The sequence below is a fragment of the Danio rerio genome, chromosome 1 (assembly GCF_052040795.2).
Source record: "Danio rerio strain M-AB ecotype USA chromosome 1, GRCz13ab, whole genome shotgun sequence".
Taxonomy (NCBI): Eukaryota; Metazoa; Chordata; class Actinopteri; order Cypriniformes; family Danionidae; genus Danio; species Danio rerio.
In genome coordinates this window covers 41,038,047-41,062,309 of record NC_141021.1, presented here as the reverse complement: position 1 = coordinate 41,062,309, position 24,263 = coordinate 41,038,047, and the positions used below count along the sequence as shown (strand labels likewise).

The window sequence follows — 24,263 nt, the reverse complement described above, 5'->3', positions numbered from 1 at the left end:
TTTCACACTCACAGTGAAGCATAATAGTCTTCCCACTGTGAGAGGCCATGATTTATGATTTCATTATGTCATGCATGCGTGATTTACACATGACATGCCTTTTACCAGCATCACTCTGCTCTTTGAGATCGATGCACTGTCAGCTGTAGATAACAACACAGTAAACACCAGGAACAAATGAGGTAATTTACTATCATCTTCAGATCTCTGGCTGTTCTGGTCAAACAAGATAAATGAGGAAGAGATTGAGGGGGCCAGTATCCTTTTGTTGACCCATCCGTATTACTGCTCTTTAAAGCCCAGTAGGAGTGGGCAGAATCAAGAAAGTCATTTATACAGTGAATAATTTTTAAAACAAGATCAAGGCATATATTTTTACATACTATGATTTTAGAGAAGATTTGATTCTAAATATAAATACCTTTTAAAAATTAAACAAAAGGTAGTCTTTCCACTTTTTCCACTTTTTTATTTTCCACTTTTTTATATTGATGTACTGTATGCCAAGCTGGTAATTGTTCATAATACAAAGATCTTATGTTTGGTCTAAGTGCAAAATTGTACCTTTTAATGCACAAACATGTTGTGCCCTGTTGACTGCTGATGTACTTTTATTTTAGAAAAAAAATTGCTAAACCCATTTTTTTATATCCATTTGGTTCAATATTAATGCATAAAAAATTTAATTGTGAACAACTAAATTACTGTTTCAAATTGTGTCTAAAAGGATACATTGTGTTTTATGTTACTTTTCTTTTAGTGCTTTCATGTGAAAATAACGTAAAGTTGTCTAGTTGGTAGGTACACGCTGACTGCACGATTTTACCCCCGATTTCAATTGCAGACAGTTTTGTGGAATGGTCATGCACATGAGGTAGCTCAGTGCAATGTAGTGTGTATTAACAAAGAAGCAATCTGAGTGATCTGAGGCCCTTGAGATATTCAGCATGCCCAAATATCTGGAGTTTGTTTGTGATTCAGTGCGTAACTGCAGTGTTTGTTTTTGTTCGAAATTAAGGCTGCTAAAAATCAGCAATATAAATTATAGTTGTTCAGTATGATAACGATATATCTTGCAATTTGCCATTTCCCTAGAAAAATGCTATATTGTTAACTATTTAAAAAAATATTTATATAATGTAATATAATTTAATAATTTAACTATGAATGACTGAAAACATTGGCAGTTATTTTGATTCTTATTTGCTGTTGTCGTTGTCCTCACTTGTCACCATCAGTAATTATTGGACATGCACCGAATGTTTAGCCGATAATTGTTTAAAAACGTAATTTTTCTGAAAGAGAAAGTCAGCTAAAAGTATGAGCAGAAAAACGGATATGCTATGCCATACTTCCCAGCAGTGTTTAGTTCAGGTTTGTGAAGCAACTTTCACACCAGACGCAGAAAGCCTTGCTATATAAAACCCATTCATTTTAATGGTTTGTGTCACACAAGGGAGGTTTGTTGTCACACTGCCCAAGTGCAAGAGCAGCAGAGCGCACAGTTTTGCTTGCACACGCACACACGCACGCACACACACACACACACACACACACACACACACACACACACACACACACACACACACACACACACACACACACACACTGCTGTCAGACTTCAAAGTAGCTCAATATTCTGCTCTGTGGAGCATGTACTGCACATGCTCACCAGAAAAGCAAAGTCCACTCAAATAATGCACAGAGAGGACATTTCTATGAAGTATAATTGTTCCTACAGCTAACAATAGAGCTACTGTGCAAATGTGTGCACATTATTTTATTGGCTTGTATTTTTTTTTTTTATCATTGTAATTTAAGTAATTAAGTTAAATATAAAAACTCTTACAAAATTACCTAATAATGTTAATAATAATATTAATACCTTTTATTCGTAGGCGCCTTTCAAAGCACTCAAGGACACCTTACAATATGTCACAGGCACATTTAAAAAAAAAATCAAGACAAAAGAATAATAAACATAATATTAAACCAAAAAATTATTAAAAGCAATCCTGAATAGAAAGGTTTTAACCTGGGATTTCAAATTGGAGATCCATCGGACGAATATCTAATGGCAGGGAATTCCATAACTGTGGTGCTGTGCAGCTAAAAGCCCTGCCACCAAATGATTTTGTCTTAAAATTTGGAATTGATAACAGTTCAGCCCCGCATAAGATCTCAGTGAGCACTGAAGAGTGTACCAGTGAAGAAGATCAGCAGGGTAATTGGGTGCCAGGTTGTGAAGAGCTTTGTAAGTTAATAGAAGAATTTTATATTGTATGTGATAAAGAACAGGAAGCAAATGCGATTGAAAGAGAATTGGGGATATGTGTTCAGAAGCACGCGAGTGGGTGACTACCCTGCTGAGTTCTGGATTAGCTGTAATCTGTGAAGTTGGTTAAGAGGGATACCAGATAGGAGGGAAATGCAATAATCAATCCTTGATGTAACCAGTACGTGCAGGCACTTCAGTACTTTGTTAGGATAGTGAAGGCCGAAGTCTTGCAAGTGAAAAAAGGCAGATTGTGAAATATTACTAATATGTGAAATAAACAAAAGCATACCATCTAGTATAACCCCAAGACTTTTAGCATGAGTGTGAAAATTTACTGTAAAATTATAGATAGATATAGAGTAAAGGATTCAGCTTTGGAAAGAACAGTTTTAGATCCAACCAGAGGGGCTTTAGTTTTACTGGCATTTAACTTTAAAAAGTTTCTGGCCATCCACATATTAATGTCTCGCAGACATTTAGTAAGATCTGGGGGGTGGGGGGCATTCTTAGTAGACATATAAACTTGCGAATCATCAGCATCAAAATGAAAATTTATGCCGTAAGAATGAAATATATGACCTAAAGGTAAAATGTAAATAATAAATAAAAGAGGACCCAATACAGATCCCTGAGGAACACCATGAGTGACTGAGACCATCAGAGCGACTGTTCTTTACCTGGACAAACTGTTTTCTGTCACTTGAGTAAGATGTAAACCAGCAGAGGGCATTATCAGTGATTTCAATTGAGGCCAGTCGATCCAGTAATATTGAATATGGTATCGAAAGCAGCGGTGATATCTTAGAGAATAAGTATAGACAAACAACCAGAATCAACAGCTAAGAGAAGATCCTTAGCAACCTTAGTGAGGGCTGTTTCTGTGCTGTGTTTGGGGAAGAATCCAGACTGAAAGTGCTCATAGATGTTGTTAGTATGCAGTAGTTTAAGTCAAGCTGCTACTGTTCTTTCCAGTATTTTGGAAACAAAGTGAAGGTTGGCAATTGGCCTAAAATTGTTTAGATAATTGGGATCAGCACTAGTCTTTTTAAGTATAGGAGCAATAGCAGTTATTTTTAAAGATGAAGGAACGGTAGCAGTAGATAGTGAAGAACAGACAATAGATGTTATGAAGGATGAGAGTGAATTAATACAGGACTTTACTAGAACAGGGGATCAAGTGAACAGGTGGAAGTCTTAGATTTCATGATCTCCTTAGGAATAAAATCAACCGTGGGCAGTTCAAAATTAGAAAAAGTGCTTATACTGACCAATTAATGGGAATATGGTCATAATGATTATCACAAGAAGATAAAACAGATGTAAGCAATCCTTGATTAATTTGATCAATCTTGGCACAGAGAGAGTTGGAGTAAGGAACACACTGAGTTTGATTAAGTGAAAGAGAGTCATGTGACCTCAACAGTTTACCAGCAGTACAAAACAGGGTCCTAGAGTTCGAGTATCCAGTGTTAATAAGACTCGAGTAGTAAGTTGATTTTGCTCTTTGTATTGCAGTCTTGCAAGTGGCAAGATGGTCATAATACATCTGCTTATGGTCTTCAAGACCAGATTTTTTCCAGTCTTTCCAGGCGATGCCCTAAAGCTTTTATGTCGCAGTTCAGAAGTAAACCAGGGAGTAGTGTTGTTGTAAGATATGTTGTGACTCTTGCGAGTTCTTATAGAAGTCACAGTATCCATGTTCTTGATATTGCGGAAAGAGACAGAACATAAAGGTTTTACTCTTCCCAGAAAGAGAGAGAGTTTAAAAAGTACACTTTTGAACTGAGATGAGATAGTCAGTTATGGAGAAAATGTTTAGAGAAACACCAGAACAGTATATTATACTATATATTATAGTATAACACCACAACATTTTTTATATATATAAATATATATATATATATATATATATATATATATATATATATATATATATATATATATATATATATATATATATATATATATATATATATATTATATACAGAACTTTATATTATTTCATTAAATAAATAATTATTACAAAGTATTTTTGATTTCAGATTTGGCCTGGTGCCAAAACTCGGTCCTGGCGGGCTGGTGTCCTTCAAAGTTTAGTTCCAACCCTAATCAGAAACACCTGGGCTATCTTATCAAGCTCCTAGGCTTTCTAGAAACATCTGTGCAGGTGTGTTTAGGCAAACTAAAATCTGCAGGACAATGGCTCTCCAACAAAAAGAGTTTGGGCATCCCTGGCCTAGTTTATACAGAATTTTCAGTTTTGGTGCATCCCTAGTATTTATTTTCACCCCCTTTGCTCACTAGGTCCACTCTAGCCAATTGCCAGTCTAGCCAATTGCATGTTAGCATCTACTAGGGAGTCATTTACTGTATAAAGATATTAAGGCCACAATTGTTTGGTGAAATTTGGACAACAACCTTTTCATCCAACACACACACATTTGACACTTTATTGCATCTCTGCCGTACAGATATTCCATATACAATGATGATAGTTTTTCACTATATTGTGAAGCCCTATTGGAAATTACAGATCTTACTTCTCATTGATTCTTGCTTGTCTATAGCTGTGAAACATAGCTTGTAAACCAGACAGTGAACATCAAAATGTTGCATTTAGTTTGCACATGATGTGTAATAAGGGGTACTCCGAACCAAAATCATTCAGTGACTATCTATTCACCATTAATTTATCCCGGATATGTGCATTATACGTATAAATGTCATGCAGTGGTGTGAAATCCGAGGATGGCTTTGCACTAAGCCTGCCTATTCATTATAGAATTAATTTGTGCTGTCTTATGTGACAGTTTAGGGAAATTTAAATGCAAAGCTGAGACGGTGTGTGGCGCCAGGGCTCGATCATATCATCAGTTGGGCTGTTTATTGAATTCTGCCTCTTTTTTCAACTGCAATAGCAGTGTTATAAGGTTGTAAGGTGGAATCAGATCAGAGCTTGTTTAGCATGTGTTTCCTCCCCTTTCTCTCTCTATCTAGAAGTGCAGACTTGTGAAGCAGTCTGTTGCCATGGTTACAAGCTAAAACTGGAGCAAGCGATCAGCAAGTTATATACACTAAGGCTAGTTTATAGCGTTCAAAGCCAGCTGATTACGTGACACGCTGGGATCAAGAGTTGCATTTGAGATTTTTCTATTTATTCACACATTCGTTATTCCCTATAGTGGACTCACTATGGAGAAGAAGAGAAGACTGGAGCTTTGTACTTTCATGGATTACATCATTGGATGGTGGTACTCTACGTATGACAATACATTCGTGAATGGTGTAGTTGATCTTAGTTCACTCAGTCTGTTTGTGAGATAATAATGATTCCACTGAGCTTAAGAAATTGAAAATCAAAGCGTTTGTGGAATTTATTGGCAAAAATCCTTTTTGTAATATGATTATTGACAGTTGAATTTGTGTTTAAGTACCTAGATTGTATATTTTCTTTAGAGTAAAACTGGAAACATATATGTCACATAAATGCCAAAACACATATGTCCACATAAATGCTAGAAACATATGTGTCCACATATATGCCAGAAACATATATGTCCACATTTATGCCAGAAACATGTGTCCACATATATGCCAGAAAAATATGTCCTCATATATGCCAGAAGCATATATGTCCACATATGTGCCAGAAACACAAATGTCCACAAATATGGCAGAAACATATATGTCCACATATATACCAAAAATATATATGTCACCTTCATGTATAACACATGCCCCATTTAAGCCAGAATCATATATGTCCCATGTATGCCAGAAACATAAATGTGCACATTTTTGGCAGAAACATATTTGTCCACATATATGACAGAAACCTATACGTCCACATATATGTCAGAAACCTATATGTCCCATACATGCCAGAAACATGTCCCATATTTGCCAGAAAAAAAAACATGTCCAAATATATGCCATAAACATATATGTCCACATAAATGCCAGAAAAATATATGTCCACAAATATGCCAGAAACATATGTCCCATATATGCCAGAAAAACATAAGTCTGTATATATGCCACAAACATATGTCTACATATATGACAGAAACGTATATGTCCCATATTTGCCAGAAAACATATGTCCACATATATGCCAGAAACATATTTTTCCACAGATATGCTAGAAACATATATGTCTACATATATGCCAGAAACATTTGAGTCCACATATATGCCAGAAACATATATGTCCCATAAATGCCATGTGAGTCTTGTGAATTCCTCTTTCATCATTTGTTGTGTGTCCTATATGCATTGTAATTTTTCCTAACATTTTTTATATTTGTGTGATATTATTTTCTGTGGCAGTTCATTCCGCTGTGGCGACCCCTGATGAATAAGGGACTAAGCCAGAGTAAAATGAATGAATGAATTATTTTCTGTAAAGCTGCTTCTGGCCATGACACGGTCATACCTGATTATAAGATGGTTGTAATAGATGTGCTTAAGGTATTATATGCAGCATCCTTCATTTATTCTCTAAGGTAAGGCAAGATCTTTTCTTTAGGTTTATACTTAGGGCAGGGGTCGGCAACCCAAAATGTTGAAAGAGCCATATTGGACCAAAAAAAACAAAAACAAATATGTCTGGAGCCGCAAAAAATTAAAAGCCTTATATAAGCCTTATAATGATGGCAACACATACTGTATGTATTTATATTAGCTATATTAGCCTACTATAAAAATGACTTCGCTGGCTACAAATACATACTGAGCCTTCATGGTTAAATGTTCATTTCCCTGCAGTGCATCCTGTAGAGAATGACGCGCCACGTGACTACTCTGTTGTACAATGCCGTCTCAAGTTTAACTTAATTACAGTATATTAATGAATTATGTTTAATGTTCAAGTTTAACTTCATTACAATATTAATAAATTGTTTAATGATCAAGTTTAACTTCATTACAATATTAATGCATTATGTTTAATGTTCAAGTTTAACTTCATTACAATATTAATGAATTGTTTAATGATCAAGTTTAACTTCATTACAATATTAATGCATTATGTTTAATTATCAAGTTTAACTTCATTACAATATTAATGCATTATGTTTAATGATCAAGTTTAACTTCATTACAATATTAATGCATTATGTTTAATTATCAAGTTTAACTTCATTACAATATTAATGCATTATGTTTAATTATCAAGTTTAACTTCATTACAATATTAATGCATTATGTTTAATTATCAAGTTTAACTTCATTACAATATTAATGCATTATGCTTAATTATCAAGTTTAACTTCATTATAATATTAATGAATTATGTTTAATGATCAAGTTTAACTTCATTACAATATTATTGCATTATGTTTTGCTTTGATGAAATTAAAGAAATGCAATAAAGAAATCAGATTTTTCTATGTTTTTTTTTTATTTTGAGGATTCCAAAAAACAACATCAAAATTAACGTGCACAACGTGCCCCTTATCTGGGCAACAAACAGTGCAATAAAACGCAGCCTGCCATTTCCATTTCAAGATCAGCTCGAGTCATTCCTGGGAATGTGCTCAACCAACACAATCTCACGGCAATTCGTAACTTTTTCATTTAGTGGCTAATTCGTATGAATTCGTACGATCTAATTCGTACAATTTAGTACGATTTGCTTTTCCCCCAATGACGGTTGAGGTTAGGGGTTTGCATATCAACGATCGCACCTTGTAAATAATTACCGTTGAGTGAGTGATCGGGATGGGCTTCTTAGAATTCTCTCAGGGAGGGAAAATGAGAAAGCGTGCCCCGCTGTACATCTTTGGCAAAGACAGCTTGCGCTCCATGGCGCACCAAACAGCCGCCGGTTTGTTTACAACAGCTACCTGCCTGGCATCCCGCCCTGCTGATAGAAACGTGTGTCGCAGGCTATGACGCAAATCTTCGTTGACAGAAATGTTGAAATTAAATATTCTACACACTTTTACAGCATTGGAAAACGTTAAGATTGTTTGTCCTCCTATAGAAACCATATTAAAACAAAAAATATATTTTCCTCCCTCATCTTTTTCCATTTTCAAACATTTTTTGAAAAAGTTCCAGGGAGCCACTAGGGCAGCGCTAAAGAGCCGCATGCGGCTCTAGAGCCGCGGGTTGCCGACCCCTGACTTAGGGGAAAATGTGCTCAATGCATTATAAAGCTTGAAGCATTAGAATCAGTACTATATCAGCGAATCACCATGAAAATCGGTACTCAATATCAGCTGCAAAAATCCTGATTGGAGCATCCCCAGCTTTGACACAACTTGGGTGTCAGAGCAGCAATACTGGCCCAGCCCCTGGCTGTACAAGACTTCTTGGTAAGTCAGTAAATACACCCTTAGGAAAAAGAAGTATACTTAGATAAAGGTCAAGTTTAAAAGTATACTTTATTCAGTAAGTAATTAAGCCCAAGAAACACTGCAGTGACAAAAGCTACTGCTTGAAGAGTTGCACAGTTCAAATAAGTGTTGTTTTTTGCTGCTGTCATTAAAATTAACGCCATGACTCCTTGTGTCTGTGTCAGTCTGAACAGCCGCCCTGCACCATGACAACCCCCCCCCCCCCCCCCCAACCCCCCTAAAAACTCTGAATAGGATAGGAGGATAGGTGGTATGACTTTAAATCTTCAGTAAACCTTTTTTAATTTTTTAATTCATTGGCTTTTGAGTCTTCTTCATCTGGTACACTAGTCATTTTTGGGTTTCTAAAGTGGAAACACGTCCTCCCTACACATGACTAGTGGATACAGGACATTTTTATTGGATCAGACTTGAAAAGCTAAGATGCTTACTCTCCGGCTCACTACATTCCTTTTATAAGACTTGGGATTCCTTTCTTCGACTACAGCAAAGGCCTGCCTATTACACCTGGTGCTGCCAACCTGTAACATTTACAATTTTATTAAAAGTTTGTATCATTCATTCATTCATTCATTTTCTTTTTTTTCGGCTTAATCCCTTTGTTTAATTATTATTTTATAAGTATTATTATTATTACTATTATTTTTTATTTAAATTGTTTTTAAATTCAATTAAATGTTTTTCTTATCGATATCCAGTTATTCTCTGGTGTCATCCATGTATTTAATGAACCTAATTTGTTATTTATATCTTTATTTACTTGTTTTTTATTTATTTGTTTTGTTAATTGAGTTAATGAATGAGAGATTAGAGAATGTGATTAACAAAGGACAATATATTACTGTTTACATCTCAATATTTAATTTTTATTGTCATACAAAAAGCCAATAAAAAAAGACTGAAATAAAACTGTCTGTTCCCTAACACTGTCACTCTATCTAAGATGAACATATAATACCATAAGCACATGTACGTACCAATGATGTACAGTTTATAACATCATTATTTGTCCCTAAAGCAGTAATAAAGTCATCAATAACTACACTAGAAAGTGTTTGCTACCAGAGACCATATAAGCACTTAATTTAGCAAATTACAATTTAACCAAAATAGAATTACAATCTTTTGAGTTTTACAGTTATCAGCAAATGTGATCATTAAAAGCATTATAATCACATAGTTAAAGTAACAGAGGAAATTAATAGAACATTTGTAAATTCTCAGTTTCTCTGGAGTTATGCATTTGAGTGCATTTGAGAAACTTTGTTTTGTGGAAGAAATGTTAGGACATTACAAAATAAAACAAATATGAACATTTGACTCAAACACATACCGGTATATTCAATTCAATTCAAGTTTACTTGTATAGCAGTCTACAAAAGGTGCACATTATTGCAATACAATCACATTCAGAAATGATAAGGTTTTTAATTACAATAGCTTTATAAGTTACTAATTACTTTAATTAACTAGTAACTAATAGCTTTTACAGTTATTAGACAGTATATAAACTTACTTAACCTGCAGGTAATAAATAGGTGATGTCAATGATCAAAATATATCAAGATTAACTGAGATTATTCAAATAGTCTCTTTATTTTTCCAATATACTGTTTGTGAGAGTGGTTACATGTAGTGCATTTCATAAGAAATAAGGCAATTTTGGTACTGCACTTACTGTAACCACTTCACCTGGCCTCCTCTTTATGTAGTAAGTATAAGCACACACGTTTTTATTAATTTTTATTTTTTGGGAGTATGCTGTTGTATTTTGCACTGTCGTTGTATTTGCACTGTCTGAATTTTGTACTGTCTGGAGCCAGCACCTAAGCTTTTCAATCATCATAGCACACGTGCTGCTGATGATGTGACAATAAAAGTGATTTGATTTGATTTGAAGATCCCCCCTCCTCCCCCAGTTATATGCATATTATGATTATTATGTGTAAATGTTCACTTTATTCAAACACACACATTTCTCTGTCCATTCAGTATTCAGGTCATTGTGAGGAGCTTAGTGGAATATACTTTTAGGTGATTCTTACAGTTTGCTAAAATAGTAAATGCATTATTCATAGCTCAGGTGACAGTCTGGTTCCCTCATGCCTAAGGTCAAAATCTCAATCATAATTACTCAAGACTTCATTTACTTTCCATTTTTCTAACTGTAGACTTATCTAGAGTTTCGCAAACTGTCATAGGCAATATCACTGGGACACATTAAGTGCGTCTCTGTGATTTTTACTGCCATTGGCTTGCTAGTCAGTAGTCAATGCTATTAAAAAAAACAACATTTAATTCTGTTGAAAAATAAACTAGAGTATGACTGATGACTACGCCCAGACAATTACTAAATCATAATGCAACAGTTCTACCACAGATTATACACAGAGTGTAAGTATGATCATGATTTATAAAACAAACAAACAAACAAACAAAAATGTTTAATATCTTGCATATTCACTGGTTCTCTTTTAGTCATGCCAATGTTAAATACCCACCAATTGTATATACTGTAACCATTTGGAAATTTACATATCCTGAGAATGTAATATGCTTAAAATGCTTAAAAAGCAGGCAGAGATTTGGTACATATCAATTAGGAATATCAACTTAAAAGGCATTTTATACAACATATTGCATGTTCTTACCCACATACTGTAGAAATAGTTTTAAAACTCACACTGAACTCTAATTAACATTCTGTCAAAGTCACGAACCTCATTTGGCTTTATTACTATCAAGACAGACATAGATAGTCTGAGCCTTTAGTAGTGGAATTATTATTGCAGTCATTACAGCTGAATTAGCAATATAAAAGTAAGAGCTCCATGATTGGTTTGGTTAAAGCTCTAAAGTTCTTATGAATTTTAAGAATTATATTTCTATATTGCTATGCTGATTGTGTCCTTAAAGGTGCAGTAGAGGATGTGCCTAAATGTCATCCACAGCCATGTCACCCTGCAGCCCAAGACCGGTTACTCACTGAAGCTAAGCAGGGCAGAGCCTGGTCAGTACCTGGATGGGAGACCGCTAGGGAACACCAGGTTGCTGTTGGAAGTGATGTTAGTGAGGCCAGCAGAGGTCAGCAACCTGAGGTCTATGTGAGTCCTAATGCCCCAGTAAAAGTGAAGGGGACACTACACTGTCAGTGAGCACTGTCTTTCGGATGAGACGTTAAACCAAGGTCCTGGCTCTCTGTGGTCATTAAAAATCCCATGGCACTTCTCGTGAAAGAGCAAGGTGTCCTGGCCAAAGTCCCTCTATTGGCCCATAAGATCATGGCCTCCCAATCATCCCCTTTCACCGACATCTATCACTGTCTCTCCACTCCACCAATAGCTGGTGTGTGGTGAGCGCACTGGCGCCGTTGTCCTGTGGCTGCCGTCGCATCATCCAAGTGGATGCTGCACACTGATGGTGGTGTGGAGAGACCCCTTCATGATTGTGAAGCGCTTTGGGTGTATGGCCATACACAATAAATGCGCTATATAAATACACATTACATTAAATTTCATTACATTACATTAGCATAATATCTTTGAAACATATCTCCTCCAAATCCTCCTACTACAATTTTTGAAAAAAAAAAAAAAAAACTATTATAGCACGTTTTCAGTTGTCTAGCAAGCAAAACTTGTTATAATGTGCAATATTTCCTGCATGCAAGGATGGCTGGTCTCACTATATCACGTGCTTTGTCTCAACATTAATGCAACTGCTTAGTGCTAGGCTGGTAGTGTGCAGGAATTACACTTATTACTAAGCCATACTTGCTTGCTATTTCAGAGCCAATATTCAAAGTAGCATGGTAGATAACATAAGGAGTGCGTCACAGATTGTCATTGTTCAAAAATGAACCAATGTGATGTGAATGTATAACCAATTTCACCTCAGTAAAGCAGGCTTTGTGGAATAGCTTTCTTTACTTCTGTTTTGTTGTTCAACTAAATAAAAATCTGCATTATCAATGCTGTAAAAGGTCCTTTATGAGACTGAAAATAGTCACATCAATCTTTCCCTTGGAAGATTTCAGTGGCTAAACAACACTTCCATGCATATAACCCATTTGTAACAGCAAAATCTACATAAGCTTTGTGTTACCAAAATACTTTTAAAACATAACAGTACCTGTCTACCTCAGCCATGGTGTCATCTGTCACGATGACCAGCGATCTAACTACTAGAGATCGCTGGTAAACACTCATTTTCACATGAACTACAAATCTGCCGGTTTATGGACTACAGATCTCAGTCATGCAACACACACAATCACCTGCTCCAAGTCACCATTGATTAGAAACTCACAGCTGAAGCAGCTTTTGGACTGATTACACAAACTATATATACACACCTCTCAAACACACAGTTGTTGTTATCTGTTAAAGTGACATTACAATGCGTTTTCTTTGTCTTGCTTTGCTGTATTTTGATCCTCGCCTTGTTTGTTTGTTTAATTCTGTTTGCTGCCTGCCTTCTGACCAATCTGTATTTGACTTTGACTCTGGATTGCCCGTATACTGTTTGCCCCTGTGTCGACCATTGTTTATCTGACCTCGCCAATAAACATGCATTTGGATCCGCACCTTGTTGTCAGTGTCACTTCCCCTGGTTACATCATCCTTCCTCCAGCATGCAAAAGTAACTCTGATATTGATTCAGCGCTTTAAAAAGTTTTGATTCAGCTTTAGTTTTTACCGCTGTCACTCTCTCGTGTGCAGGTGAATGTGGCGCGCGTGGATTCCACACAAATACGTCATGTTGTCCCTACACAAATCAATTAAGTTAACTTAATTGTTTTTACTAATTTAAGTGGATTGAACATAAAACAATTAGGTTGTCTCCCAAAGAAGCGTAATAATTGTTTCAACTATTTTATGCAAGTTGTTTGAACAAGCCTCTAAAGTAATATTTTGAGCGTAAAAAACATTTACGAACTCAAATTTAAAATGTTAACTTTTAACCAACTCTACCTATCTGTAATGTACCTTCATTTTGCACATCACTTTAGATAAAAGTGTCTGGTAAATCATTAAGTGTGACGCATGTGTGTGTGTGTGTGTGGTGGGAGAGTACCCATTTGCCTCTGGAATGCAGCGTAATGGGAATGCCATGTGGTGAACACAGTCCTCCGGAGAACTCGTTTAAAAGCAAGTGCAGAGCTTAAGCGATTTATGTGTGGTGTGTTGAAATAGGTCATCAATAGAATGGGCTTCTTTCAGTTCATGTGACTATATGACACCACTGGCACGTCAGTGATGCCATTGTCCTCAATTGTAGGGAATTCAAGGAGAATTAACCATCTTTAGAGTCACTTAGAATTTACCCCTTTTTCAAATATAGAATCTGCGGGAATATGGAAAATATACTCATCCTTTATTCACCATCAAGTGGTTTAATGCTTGTTTCTTTTTTCTGTTGATCAAAAAGATGATTTTTAAAATTTGTTTTTAAATTTTTAAAATGTTTGGAACTGCTATTGAAATCAATTGTATGCTTAAAAAACAATAGAAGTCAACTGCTACCAGTTTATTTACATCTCATCTTTTGCATTCAACAGAAGAAAAAAACTCAAACAGGTTTGGAACCAGTAAAGGGAGAGTAAATAATGGCATAATTGTCAAATTCGGTTAAAATATCACCTTAATTTTCATTCAACAATTCCAAAGAATAATTCGGTTCATAGTGAATAAATATTTCTAAATTATGTGCGCTAAAGGGGATTGGGATAATGTGAAATAATTACCGGTGTATCTAAGAGCTCATCCTGGGGAAAATCAATAGATGGCAGTGAGCATGAATGATCGACACATTTATTGTAGCTTTAAAAATCAATTTAGTCCTTTCCTGTAGGCGATTGTGTTGGGAACAGAATCAACATCACTACATACATGCAGTTTTTATGACTCCTCCCAGCATACAGTTTAGTAGAGAACTGACATTTATGTAAAGCCAGTTGACCTCTGCCTTCTGAAACGAGACATGTATTTAAGGTATTTCATAGAGTGAGGGGGAAAGATGTAAGGTATGAATGAGCCCTTAATCCTGCTTTAAAGGGATAGCTCACCCAAAAATAAAACATTCCTCACCATTGAGCGTTTTAATTACTCATGCTTGCCTCCTTCACTAGTAGCTACCGCGACAAAGTGCATATGTGATAAATGATGTCAGTACAATTAACAAATACTAATTTGATAGTCCTACTATTTTCTCACACTCCATCAGTTCTAAACTTTAAGAAATGTACATTTTTTTCTGTTAAACACAAAGGAATATTGTGAAGAATGTTAGAAAGAAGCAGCCATTGACTTCCATAGGAAGAACAAAGAATACAATAGAAGATAATAGCTGTTTTTTTCTGTTCGACAGAAGAAAGAAACTCAAACAGGTTTGAGCACCTTCAAGAAATATTTCAGGCTATTCTGTGAAATGTAATAATTTCACCAGAATGTGTATACATTTTTAAAATATGAAGGTAATTGTAAAATATTTTTGAGTTATTTTGTACGCACTGCAGCCTGCATTATTATTATTATTTTTTTCTGAAAGTGATTAACTGTGTCTTTTTAGCATATAAAACAGATTAATGTGCAATGTGATCCCCTCCCATTCTTTCGTTTTCTCATCTAGCTTTCCCTCAAACTGAAATCAATCAGCAGAAATATGTCATTAAAGATTATCATTCACACTGGGCTAATTGATTGAAGTATGGTCAAATTTGATTTGTGTTGCCAAATGAGAGTAATTGCAGGCTATCTTGTCCAGTGTGTAGTGAGATTAATGAATTGGTTTGTGTGGTTTAAGTTAGCAGTTCCTTCTTATTGGAGAGGATTAGGCATGATATTAATACAAGTGAAAAGTATATATAATTTTAATGATTTCTTTTCTAGTGGGCATATTGTAGTAAAAAATGACCTAAACTTAAATGGTTCATCATTCATTCTCAGTGACATGCACCAAATTACACATACAGTAGGTAAAGCAGTAATTCTGTTTGCTAGACAAATATAAAATGTTAGAGAAAATAAACATTTAAATTAAATTAAATTAAATTAAATTAAATTTAATTTAATTTAATTTAATTTAATTTAATTTAATTTAATTTAATTTAATTTAATTTAATTTAATTTAATTTAATTTAAGCAACACAGTGGCGCAGTAGGTAGTGCTGTCTCCTCACAACAAGAAGGTCGTTGGGTTGCTGGTTCGAGCCTTGGCTCAGTTGGCGTTTCTGTGTGGATTTTGCATGTTCTCCCTGCGTTTGCGTGGGTTTCCTCCGGGTGCTCCGGTTTACCCCAAAGTCTAAAGACATGTGGTACAGGTGAATTGGTTAGGCTAAATTTTTCGTAGTCTGTGAGTGTGTTTGTGTGTTTGTGTGTTTGTGTGTGTGTGTGTGTGTGTGTGTGTGAGTGTGTGTGTGTGTGTGTGTGTGTGTGTGTGTGTGTGTGTGTGTGTGTGTGTGTGTGTGTGTGTGTGTGTGTGTGAATGTGTGTGGATGTTTGCCAGAGATGGGTTGCGGCTGGAAGGGCATCCACTGTGTAAAAGCGTGCTGGATAAGTTGGCGGTTCATTCCGCTGTGGCGACCCCAGATTAATAAAGGAACTAAGCCGAAAAGAAAAAGAATAAATGAAAGAATAATTTAATTTAATTTAGTCTTGAAGTCTTAGGTTTACAATCGGCTTCTTTCTTTCTTTCTTTCTTTCTTTCTTTCTTTCTTTCTTTCTTTCTTTCTTTCTTTCTTTCTTTCTTTCTTTCTTTCTTCTTTCTTTCTTTCTAATTTAAATTTTATTTAATTTATTTTTATTTAATTTTACCCTCACAAAACACCTGGTAATTTTAGTCCATTTAATCCACACTATCTTGAATTTCACATAGTGACTATTCCTTGCTCCTTGCTCTTTATAATAAATGTGCAGGCCCAGTTCTGTCACTTCCTCACTGCTCGAGGCATTCTGATTGGATGTTGTTCCTGGCAGCAAGACCCTATGGGGGTTAACAATTTATCCTCACTCTGTGAGCAATCAGATAAAGATGTGGTCTGAAATGCATTTACACTGAATTTTAATCAACTCTGTTGTGACGATGTTTGAAAAAAAAGAGCTGTTTTGTAGAAATGGTAGTACAAAGTAGGCCATACTATATTTGTAATTTTATTATAAATAGCATTAAAACAGTGAAAAAATATACGTATATAATATATAGTTGAAGTCAGAATTATTACCTCTCGCCCTTGAATTATTAGCCCCGTTGTTTATTTTTTTTTCCCCATTTTCTGTTTAACGGAGAGAAGATTTTTTTCCAACACATTTCTGAACATAATAGTTTTAATAACTCATTTCTAATAACTGATTTATTTTAACCATGTCTAGATGACAGCAAATAATATTTGACTAGATATTTTTCAAGACACTTCTATACAGCTTAAAGTGGCATTTAAAGGCTTAACTAGGTTAATTAGATTAACTAGGCAGGTTAGGGTAATTAAGCAAGTTGGTTTGTTCTGTAGACTATCGAAAAAATATACAGGTTAAAGGGGCAAGTGATTTTGACCTTAAAATGGTTTTTAATTTTTTTTAACTGCATTTATTCTTGCCGAAATAAAACAAGACTTTCTCCAGAAGAAAAAATATGATCAGACATCCTGTGAAAATGTCCTTGCTCTGTTAAACATCATTTGGGAAATATTTAGGGGGGCTAATAATTCTGACTTCAACTGTATGTTAAATATTTGAGTTTAGTATTGACAGTCTGTTAACAATCAAATATTTTTTAAGAATGATATGAGCAAGAATCAATAGATTGCTACATAGAAATGTAATATGTATGTTGATAAGAATAGCGAAGTAGGTAGGTGGTGGTGCAGTAGGTAGTGCTGTTGCCTCAAAGCAAGAAGGTTGCTGGTTTGAACCTCGGCTCAGTTGGTGTTTCTGTGTGGAGTTTGCATGTTCTCGCGTGGGTTTCCTCCGGGTGCTCTGGTTTCCCCCACAGTCCAAAGACATGCGGTACAGGTGAATTGGACAGGCTGAATTGTTCGTAGTGTATGAGTGTGTGTGTGTTTGTGTGAATGTTTTCACAGATACACTCTCAGAAAAAAAGGTACAAAATTGTACCTTTTAGGGTACAAATGGCCCGTCACTGGGGTGGTACCCTTAAGGGTACAAATTTGTACCTCTATTTAAAGGTACAAAATTGTACCTTCTACATTTGTACCCTTTAAGGGACAATTTTGTACCCCCACCAAAGGTACAAAAATGTACCTTTTTATATTATATAGCATTTTCAGGGTACTGACCCAGGCATTTTGATCCTTTGGTGACTGCATGCACAAATAAATAAATAAAATATTTTGGTTCGCAGATGTCCATTTTTATTTATTAATGTAGAAATATTTCATTACAACTCACAACTGAATGTGTCAAGAAATAAAATTACACAGTAAATATAAAGCAAACATGTAAAACAGTAAAAAGAACAATTTAGAAAACAAATAAAAATTGTTCACTCACTGTACAGTATATAATCTACCCTTAATACAAAGACCACAAGAATACTGTTTGAGATTTATAAACACATTACACAGGCTACATCAAGTACTTCACTTTATAAAGTCCAAAGTATTTGTCTTGAGTCAGAATACTCAGTCATATTAAATAATTTGTCATCAAAATTTCTCTGTATTTCTGAATGAAGGCAATGTTTCTCTATAAATTGCTTCAACAGTGCAGAAAACCAAATACATCAGTAGCCTCTTCCTCAACACCAGTAGATTACTCCTCATCATCCTCAAGTGGAGCTGTAATTTGTTGTAACACAATATGTGTTTATAGTTTTGATAAACATGACATGTAAAGCACTCATATCTGGAAAATGTTCTTTGATAGTCATCAGGAGCACAAGTTATTTAAAAATGTGCTTTATGCATGAATGATAGCAGTGTGCTGGATTAACTTGATTGTGATTATCCCAAGAGCATGTAGAGAAACAAAAAACAAGGTTGATCACTCTTGTAACTGGAGTAGATCGAGGCTTGTCACCGTCCACCGTTCATTCAAAACATTCCACTGCAGAAACATCAAGGTGATCTTCTAATAAGATGGATATGTCAAAAATGTATATTCGTCCACATCATTAGCCCGGCCAATCGCAATCCCATCAACTCTGAAGACTGCCGTGACTTGTCTTGTTAACACAGTTGTCCAGTCGGTGGTGTCCTCCTGTACTTGAACTGTTGGATGTGGTGAAGATGGTTCACTGTAAATGACAAAGCAATAATTACATTAATATCAGTCACTCTATCACTGATGAAGAGAAAATCAACATGCATAGAAAGTAAAATAATTAATATTCACTGATTTTAAAAAAAAAGTATCACAGATTAAAAGACTAATATAAATTTCATTCATTCATTCAATTTCTTTTTGGCTTAGTCCCTTTATTAATCTGGGGTCGCCACAGTGGAATGAACCACCAACTTATCCAGCATATGTTTTATGCAGCAGATGCCCTTCCAGCTGCAACCCAGTATTACGAAACATCCAGACACACTTATTCACACACACATTTATACACTACAGACAAATAAGCTTACCAAATTTAGCTATAGCGCATGTCTTTGGACTTGTGGGGAAACCGGAGCACTTGGAGGACACCCTCACGAACACTAGAAGAATATGCAAACTCCTCACACAAATGCCAACTGACCCAGCCGAGGCTCAAACCAGCGACCTTCTTGCTGTAAGGTGACAGCACTACCCACTGCGTCATCCTAATATAAAGAATATCAAGCATTATAAAATGCATTTATCACAGCATATACTAAACAGAAAACAACATACGCACCGGAGCACAACGAAATGTTGAAGTGTCTCGCTTAACAAGCAACATGGCAACATGAGAAGTGCTGCTGTAAAATCAATTCCTGGAACATAAGATGTGGCATACAAACAAATATGAAGGAATCCATACAAAGCTAGAATTTAATAATATTAATCAAGTGGAGAAAGTTTAGAAAGAGTACCTTAGAGTCAGGTCCTTAGCATTCTTAAGTTGATCTCTCATCTTTCGATGAAAACCTAGAAAATAATTTTAAACACGTGGGTGTACATTTATTGTTGTTTGTAAGTAAAAACCTACAAATTTAAAATTGTATGTAAGCCATTAAAACCATGGTATAGATAATGAGACATACTTACATCTTGTAACTGAGCCATGCTTTCATATGACATGCCTTCATTGCTCTGATGCTGTTAGGCTGCATTATGTTGTTCAATCTTGTCCTGAAATACAATTGGAAACTTCATAAACTTCAGGAAAGCAATAAGATAAAGCAATAACTATTTATTTATAGTATTTTATTTATATATAAGTATAACGTTAAACGATAGTAAAGCACCAACAATTCTGGACATGAGAGTTTGTGGACACTCCTCAACATTAATGTAACTTAGACACTGAAACGAAGATATGTACGCCACGTTTGTAACTAGCCACGTTTACATAATCAGTCGCTTTGCCGGTGACAAAATTGTGATTTTTCTTCACAAATGGCGGTGTATATAACCGTCTAAAATTATATTTCCCCGGTCAAACGTGGCTAGAAAATGGCCTCAAAATATAAAACATTATCGATAATTACAAATTCCAGTATTAATAACAAAAGGTTTTATATCAAGGTATATGAAGACTTCAGTCGCGCGAGCTCCAGGCCACACCGCACATTACTCACGGCCAGATTCCGGTGCACGGTTACGGCAGCGTCGGCTCGCTTCTGCCGCCGCATCTGGCCCGAGTAACGATACAGCAGACGGACTCGGGCAGGCGAGAATCTAGCCGCAACTGGCCCAAGTGTATTTTGCTATCTGGGTTGCGATTATATTCCGCCGTGGCAACACTTATTAATAAAGCAGTTACGTAACATATAAGGCGCGAATACGTAACATAGGCGATAAAGGGAACTTTTACACCGAGAAAACTAACAGCATATAGTACTTACCTTCTATAACGTTATGTCCCTCGGTGACTTCGATATCACATTGTATTAACTTCTTTAATAAGCTGCAGACATCTTAGCAAACTCTATCCTGCAGGCCAACGTACACCAGCCAGCCCGGAGCACAAAGCGGGGGAAAGCCGAGACCAGAGAGTCAGACAAAATCAACAGAACACGGCTTCACATGTAAAAATGAGACTGAAAATATATCTTTAATACATTCTTACCTGAAAAGTGTGGACTCCAAAATAGACTTTTCTTTGAAAAGCGTGCGAAGTTCTGTGTAAACAGCCAGCATACTCGACCGACCGCCTCAGTAACAAACACTACTATAACGTCTCAACAAGCCAAATTCTTAAAGAGACAGCAACATCACCACCTGTATGAAGATGCTGTCCCTCTGCATGGTTCTTATTCTACATCCCATATATACTATAGCGACTTTAACAGTAAGCAAAGACCAGTATTTACGTTTTTAATGATTAAAATTACATTTAATTATAAATTAAATTATTAACATTTTTGAGAAAAAATGTAATTTAAATACATGAAAAAAAATTAATTATTAAAATATTTAATTCAATCAATTTATTTATTTATTATATTTTTAAATTATGTATTTTAGTATTAATGTTTAGTATTAATACATTTAAATTAGTGTTACATAGTGTGTTGATCTTATCATGAGCTGAGGGTACAATTTTGTTCCTATAGGGAAACAAAATATATAATTGTACCTTTAAAGGTGCCAAATTGGTCCTTTACGGTACAATTTTGTATCCAAATGTGCTATAAAAGGTACAAAAATGTACCTTTCAAACCTAAATCTGGACATTTGTACCTTTATAGCCCATTTGGGTACAAAATTGTACCCTAAGGACCAATATGGGACCTTTAAAGGTACAATTTTATATTTTGTTCCCTCTAGGAACAAAATTGTACCCTCATTGTACCTTTTTTTCTGAGAGTGTAGGTTGAGGCTGAAAGGGCATCCGCTGCGTAAAAACGTGCTGGATAAGTTGGTGGTTCATTCCGCTGTGGCGACCCAGGATTAATAAAGGGACTAAGCCGACAAGAAAATGAATGAATGAATGAATAAATGTTGATAAGATATTTTGATTTGATTCATTTACATTATTTACTTCTGATACCTAATGCACAACTACGCAGTCTACTTATGTAGTTACGCTGACAACAAGAGTGCGGATCCAAAGGCAGGGTTATTAGAATGGTCAGGTAAGCACTTGTCAACACAAGGGCAAACATCTTATCTGTTATATAGGCAATCCAGAATCGTAGTCAATAGACAGGCAAATGGTCAGAGGCAGGAATATATATTCCATGAAATAGTGGATTTGTTGTTTGTAAGCAATCCGTGTAAATACCAGTGATCTGCATGGGCTGGATTGCTGGTGACCGTGACAACTTATAGTGTCTGGTTGGAAGCAAAATTAGAAAGCCACACAACTATAAAAATTAACTGAATAAATGGGTGTTTATTATGCCCCTTTTTACAAGAAATATAATACATCTCTGCTGTCCCCAGAGTGTGTATGCAAAGTTTCAGCTCAAGTCAAAATACCCAGCAGGTCATTTTTATAGCTTGTAGTTATTGACACTTTTAAGGTACATCCTGTGGGCCAAAACATGGATTTTTTGTTTGTTTGTCGCTTTAAATGCAAATGAGCAGGTGTTCTCAGCCTCCATTTCAGAGGATCCAGGTTACTATAAAAATATAAAAATAGGACAATCTCACAATTGTAGCTTTAGCAGAGCATTATGAAGCTCTTTCAAAAATGTGATTTTGAAAACAAAAATAGGATGGGATGTACTTCGTTTAAGCTGATGTTCACATACAAAGCATTAGTATTGATCCCTCTTTCATAATCAACCTTTGCACCACTTAAGTGTTGAACTGACTCTCATCTGTGAAGTAGACCAGCGTAAATTATTTAACATAGTAGGACATTTCATTTTTTGTGGTACTTTTACTTTAAATGTAACCGCTACTTTCTGAGCAGCTACAGTAGGTTGGTGGTGGTGGCTATTGTCTATGCTAATGTTCCCTTTTCACATTTATGGGTTTCTCATCAGCGGACATCATCCTAGTTGGGTAAATTTAGAGTGCAGTAAATGGGAAAGTACAACAAATATAACAATTTTTTACAATTATATTTGCTCAAATAGAATGATGGTGTCATTAAGACTTTCAGAAAAAGGAAAAATGTGTGAGACTCATAACGGCAGCCAGAAGAGAGAACAACGTCAAATTTACTGTCCTGCCCATTACACTGCATTACAAGCATCTCGTACCAGCAGTTACACGTTTTTTCTAATTTGATTTAAAGATGATATAATATGTACATAAATACATAAAAATGTAGATGCGTTAAAAAAAATTCTAAATATTAAAAAATGTCAAAGATTTAAGATGCCGATGACTGTTAAATGCGAAAAGTGTTCAAAGGGAGAGTAGAGGTTGTCACTAATGATGACAATGGAAAAATCTCAAAAATCTGTTCTTTTTAAAAATTGTAATATTTTTTTTTTTTTACCATTACAGGCTGGTTATTTTAACACACTACAGCCACCCATTTTATTGAAAAATCTTATTAAAGTGATTTTTCGCATAATAGGTCCCTTTTAAGTTTTGGGTTTAAAATTGGTTTCTTCTTTCTTTGTTCATTTGTTTTTTTTCTTTGTTTTTTTGTTTGTTTTTCTTTCTTTCTTTCTTTCTTTCTTTCTTTCTTTGTTCGTTCTTTCGTTCGTTTCTTTCTTTCTTTCTTTTTTTCTTTCTTCTTTCCTTTCTTCCTTCCTTTTTTTACAGAGTTTGAACGTTAAGCAATTTTGTTCTTAGTTTTTTTGTGTTAATAGGCCTAAGGATTCTACTACAGCCACCCATTTTTTTGAACACCTTAAAAAGTGATTTTCGCATAATAGCTCCCCTTTAAGTCTTTAGTTTAAAATCAGTTTTGTTCTTTCTTTCTTTCTTTCTTTCTTTCTTTCTTTCTTTCTTTCTTTCTTTCTTTGTTTCTTTCTTTCTTTACAGTGTTTGAACGTTAAGCAAATTTGTTCTCAGGTTTTTTGTGTGTTAATAGGCCTAAGGATTCTACTACAGCCACCCATTTTGTTGAAACACCTTATTAAAGTGGTTTTCACATAATAGGTCCCCTTTAAGTTTTCCAAGGCTGTCAAAAAATAAAAGCTTGAAAACCCCAAAGCGTCTAGGTGGTTGCTCACTTTTGTATTGATTCAAATCAGCAAGGTCTTGGTCATGGAATTGACCATGAACCCAATTACTGTCTAAGATGGAGAGGCACTTCATGAGATAGAAGAGCTTTTAAACAACAAACTACATCTACAGCGAGCCTCATGCTGCAGAGATGCTGTTCAGCAGCAGGTATTATAAAGCAAAATTCTGATGTGTGAAGCTGTAGTTTCAAAAGTTGCTGCTGCATTTGTTGCAAAAAGAGTCCTGAAGTTTTAGGTTTAAAACCAGTTTATTTCCTTCTTTCTTTCTTTCTTTCTTTCTTTCAAATTTGTTCTCAGGTTTTTTGTGTGTTAAAAGGCCTAAGGATTTCTTTTTGTTCAGAAATTGTGGACATGCTGATGTTTATTTAAAATCAAACAACCA

At 35.3% G+C, this 24,263-nt stretch overlaps 1 protein-coding gene and 1 long non-coding RNA gene across 4 annotated transcripts in view; one reads left to right on the top strand and one right to left on the bottom strand.

Annotated features, from left to right (window-relative positions):
- gpm6ab (glycoprotein M6Ab) overlaps positions 1-24,263 on the top strand; it is a 107,585-nt gene that overhangs the window by 17,544 nt on the left and 65,778 nt on the right.
- LOC147846952 (uncharacterized) lies at positions 19,279-20,965 on the bottom strand. The gene is made up of 6 exons (XR_015476736.1): positions 20,857-20,965; positions 20,633-20,720; positions 19,833-19,916; positions 19,658-19,712; positions 19,480-19,558; positions 19,279-19,405 (listed from the first exon to the last, which is right to left on the bottom strand). It is a non-coding gene; the product is annotated as an uncharacterized LOC147846952 (long non-coding RNA).